At 50.9% G+C, this 5540-nt stretch overlaps 1 long non-coding RNA gene across 1 annotated transcript; it reads right to left on the reverse strand.

Annotated features, from left to right (window-relative positions):
- Positions 1-2320: 2320 nt before the first annotated feature.
- LOC127926148 (uncharacterized) lies at positions 2321-4028 on the reverse strand. The gene is made up of 3 exons (XR_008123478.1): positions 3621-4028; positions 2928-3125; positions 2321-2696 (listed from the first exon to the last, which is right to left on the reverse strand). It is a non-coding gene; the product is annotated as an uncharacterized LOC127926148 (long non-coding RNA).
- Between the last annotated feature and the right edge of the window lie 1512 nt (positions 4029-5540).

Here is a 5540-nt window from a genome sequence, read left to right on the forward strand (position 1 = left end):
AGACTACCCTGCCACCACTCCACTCTAACCACTAGGCTACCCTACCACCTCTACACTCTAACCAATCTGTCTCCTCACCACGCGCTCTCACCACTGGTGTCCCCAGGGCTCTGTTCTAGGCCCTCTCTTATTCTCGCTATACACCAAGTCACTTGGCTCTGTCATAACCTCACATGGTCTCTCCTATCATTGCTATGCAGACGACACACAATTAATCTTCTCCTTTCCCCCTTCTGATGACCAGGTGGCGATCGCATCTCTGCATGTCTGGCAGACATATCAGTGTGGATGACGGATCACCACCTCAAGCTGAACCTCAGCAAGACGGAGCTCCTCTTCCTCCCGGGGAAGGACTGCCCGTTCCATGATCTCGCCATCACGGTTGACAACTCCATTGTGTCCTCCTCCCAGAGCGCTAAGAACCTTGGCGTGATCCTGGACAACACCCTGACGTTCTCAACTAACATCAAGGCGGTGTCCCGTTCCTGTAGGTTCATGCTCTACAACATCCGCAGAGTACGACCCTGCCTCACACAGGAAGCGGCGCAGGTCCTAATCCAGGCACTTGTCATCTCCCGTCTTGATTACTGCAACTCGCTGTTGGCTGGGCTCCCTGCCTGTGCCATTAAACCCCTACAACTCATCCAGAACGCCGCAGCCCGTCTGGTGTTCACCCTTCCCAAGTTCTCTCACGTCACCCCGCTCCTCCGCTCTCTCCACTGGCTTCCAGTTGAAGCTCGCATCCGCTACAAGACCATGGTGCTCGCCTACGGAGCTGTGAGGGGAACGGCACCTCAGTACCTCCAGGCTCTGATCAGGCCCTACACCCAAACAAGGGCACTGCGTTCATCCACCTCTGGCCTGCTCGCCTCCCTACCACTGAGGAAGTACAGTTCCCGCTCAGCCCAGTCAAAACTGTTCGCTGCTCTGGCCCCCAATGGTGGAACAAACTCCCTCACGACGCCAGGACAGCGGAGTCAATCACCACCTTCCGGAGACACCTGAAACCCCACCTCTTCAAGGAATACCTAGGATAGGGTAAGTAAGGGTAAGTAATCCTTCTCACCCCCTTCTCCCCCAACAAGATTTAGATGCAAGTGGCTGTTCCACTGGTTGTCATAAGGTGTATGCACCAATTTGTAAGTCGCTCTGGATAAGAGCGTCTGCTAAATGACTTAAATGTAAATGTAACCACTAGGCTACCCTGCCACCTCTACACTCTAACCACTAGGCTACCCTACCATCTCTACACTCTAACCACTAGGCTACCCTGCCACCTCTACACTCTAACCACTAGGCTACCCTGCCACCTCTACACTCTAACCACTAGGCTACCCTACCACCTCTACACTCTAACCACTAGGCTACCCTACCACCTCTACACTCTAACCACTAGGCTACCCTGCCACCTCTACACTCTAACCACTAGGCTACCATGCCGCCTCTCCACTCTAACCACTAGGCTACCCTGCCACCACTCCACTCTAACCACTAGGCTACCCTGCCACCACTCCACTCTAACCACTAGGCTACCCTACCACCTCTACACTCTAACCACTAGGCTACCCTACCACCTCTACACTCTAACCACTAGGCTACCCTACCACCTCTACACTCTAACCACTAGGCTACTCTACCTCCTCTACACTCTAACCACTAGGCTACCCTACCACCTCTACACTCTAACAACTAGGCTACCCTACCACCTCTACACTCTAACCACTAGGCTACCCTGCCACCTCTACACTCTAACCACTAGGCTACCCTAACACCTCTACACTCGAACCACTAGGCTACCATGCCATCTCTACACTCTAACCACTAGGCTACCCTACCACCTCTACACTCTAACCACTAGGCTACCCTACCACCTCTACACTCTAACCACTAGGCTACCCTACCACCTCTACACTCTAACCACTAGGCTACCCTACCACCTCTACACTCTAACCACTAGGCTACCCTACCACCTCTACACTCTAACCACTAGGCTACCCTACCACCTCTACACTCTAACCACTAGGCTACCCTACCACCTCTACACTCTAACCACTAGGCTACCCTACCTCCTCTACACTCTAACCACTAGGCTACCCTACCACCTCTACACTCTAACAACTAGGCTACCCTACCACCTCTACACTCTAACCACTAGGCTACCCTGCCACCTCTACACTCTAACCACTAGGCTACCCTAACACCTCTACACTCTAACCACTAGGCTACCCTGCCACCTCTACACTCTAACCACTAGGCTACCCTACCACCTCTACACTCTAACAACTAGGCTACCCTACCACCTCTACACTCTAACCACTAGGCTACCCTGCCACCTCTACACTCTAACCACTAGGCTACCCTACCACCTCTACACTCTAACCACTAGGCTACCCTGCCACCTCTACACTCTAACCACTAGGCTACCCTACCACCTCTACACTCTAACCACTAGGCTACCCTACCACCTCTACACTCTAACCACTAGGCTACCCTACCTCCTCTACACTCTAACCACTAGGCTACCCTACCTCCTCTACACTCTAACCACTAGGCTACCCTACCACCTCTACACTCTAACCACTAGGCTACCCTACCACCTCTACACTCTAACCACTAGGCTACCCTGCCACCTCTACACTCTAACCACTAGGCTACCCTGCCACCTCTACACTCTAACCACTAGGCTACCCTGCCACCTCTACACTCTAACCACTAGGCTACCCTGCCACCTCTACACTCTAACCACTAGGCTACCCTACCACCTCTACACTCTAACCACTAGGCTACCCTACCACCTCTACACTCTAACCACTAGGCTACCCTACCACCTCTACACTCTAACCACTAGGCTACCCTAACACCTCTACACTCTAACCACTAGGCTACCCTGCCACCTCTACACTCTAACCACTAGGCTACCCTACCACCTCTACACTCTAACCACTAGGCTACCCTGCCGCCTCTACACTCTAACCACTAGGCTACCCTGCCACCTCTACACTCTAACCACTAGGCTACCCTACCACCTCTACACTCTAACCACTAGGCTACCCTGCCACCTCTACACTCTAACCACTAGGCTACCCTACCACCTCTACACTCTAACCACTAGGCTACCCTGCCACCTCTACACTCTAACCACTAGGCTACCCTGCCACCTCTACACTCTAACCACTAGGCTACCCTAACACCTCTACACTCTAACCACTAGGCTACCCTACCTCCTCTACACTCTAACCACTAGGCTACCCTACCACCTCTACACTCTAACCACTAGGCTACCCTACCACCTCTACACTCTAACCACTAGGCTACCCTAACACCTCTACACTCTAACCACTAGGCTACCCTGCCACCTCTACACTCTAACCACTAGGCTACCCTAACACCTCTACACTCTAACCACTAGGCTACCCTGCCACCTCTACACTCTAACCACTAGGCTACCCTACCACCTCTACACTCTAACCACTAGGCTACCCTACCACCTCTACACTCTAACACCTAGGCTACCCTACCACCTCTACACTCTAACCACTAGGCTACCCTGCCGCCTCTACACTCTAACCACTAGGCTACCCTACCTCCTCTACACTCTAACCACTAGGCTACCCTGCCACCTCTACACTCTAACCACTAGGCTACCCTACCACCTCTACACTCTAACCACTAGGCTACCCTGCCACCTCTACACTCTAACCACTAGGCTACCCTACCACCTCTACACTCTAACCACTAGGCTACCCTACCACCTCTACACTCTAACCACTAGGCTACCCTGCCACCTCTACACTCTAACCACTAGGCTACCCTACCACCTCTACACTCTAACCACTAGGCTACCCTACCTCCTCTACACTCTAACCACTAGGCTACCCTACCTCCTCTACACTCTAACCACTAGGCTACCCTACCTCCTCTACACTCTAACCACTAGGCTACCCTACCACCTCTACACTCTAACCACTAGGCTACCCTACCACCTCTACACTCTAACCACTAGGCTACCCTGCCACCTCTACACTCTAACCACTAGGCTACCCTAACACCTCTACACTCTAACCACTAGGCTACCCTGCCACCTCTACACTCTAACCACTAGGCTACCCTGCCACCTCTACACTCTAACCACTAGGCTACCCTACCACCTCTACACTCTAACCACTAGGCTACCCTACCACCTCTACACTCTAACCACTAGGCTACCCTACCACCTCTACACTCTAACCACTAGGCTACCCTACCACCTCTACACTCTAACCACTAGGCTACCCTACCTCCTCTACACTCTAACCACTAGGCTACCCTGCCACCTCTACACTCTAACCACTAGGCCACCCTACCACCTCTACACTCTAACCACTAGGCTACCCTGCCACCTCTACACTCTAACCACTAGGCCACCCTACCTCCTCTACACTCTAACCACTAGGCTACCCTGCCACCTCTACACTCTAACCACTAGGCTACCCTACCACCTCTACACTCTAACCACTAGGCTACCCTACCTCCTCTACACTCTAACCACTAGGCTACCCTGCCACCTCTACACTCTAACCACTAGGCCACCCTACCACCTCTACACTCTAACCACTAGGCTACCCTGCCGCCTCTACACTCTAACCACTAGGCTACCCTACCGCCTCTACACTCTAACCACTAGACTACCCTACCTCCTCTACACTCTAACCACTAGGCTACCCTACCACCTCTACACTCTAACCACTAGGCTACCCTACCACCTCTACACTCTAACCACTAGGCTACCCTAACACCTCTACACTCTAACCACTAGGCTACCCTACCACCTCTACACTCTAACCACTAGGCTACCCTGCCACCTCTACACTCTAACCACTAGGCTACCCTACCACCTCTACACTCTAACCACTAGGCTACCCTACCACCTCTACACTCTAACCACTAGGCTACCCTACCTCCTCACTTGGTGTTGGGAAAAATATGTATTATTGTCATACTTGAGAAAAAGTAAAGATCTCTTCATAGAAAATGTCACTCATTCTTAAAAGTTTTTAAAAAAGAAAAAGTATCTGGTTTAAAATATACTTATTAAAGTATCAAAAGTAAATGTAATTACTAAAACATAAAGTATCAAAGGTAAAAGTCTAAATAATGAATGTGTTTCGTGAGTCCTCCAGATCAGAGGCAGCAGGAATGACCAGGAATGTTCTGTTGATATGCAGTGAATTGGACAAGTTTTCTGTCCTGCTAAAGGATTCAACATGTAACTGTGGGGTTTCAAGGATGGGATAACATGTATGAAATAACATGTACATCATTTTCTTCAGGAATGTAGTGAAATAAAATAAAAAGTAGTCAAAAATATAAATAGTAGGGTAAAGTACAGATACCCCCAAAAACACGACTTAAATTGTACTTTAAGATATCTCTCTCTCTGTCTCTGTCTCTGTCTCTGTCTCTGTCTCTGTCTCTGTCTCTGTCTCTGTCTCTGTCTCTGTCTCTGTCTCTGTCTCTGTCTCTGTCTCTGTCTCTGTCTCTGTCTCTGTCTCTGTCTCTGT

Source organism: Oncorhynchus keta, unplaced genomic scaffold, assembly GCF_023373465.1.
Source record: "Oncorhynchus keta strain PuntledgeMale-10-30-2019 unplaced genomic scaffold, Oket_V2 Un_contig_6967_pilon_pilon, whole genome shotgun sequence".
Classification (NCBI taxonomy): domain Eukaryota; kingdom Metazoa; phylum Chordata; class Actinopteri; order Salmoniformes; family Salmonidae; genus Oncorhynchus; species Oncorhynchus keta.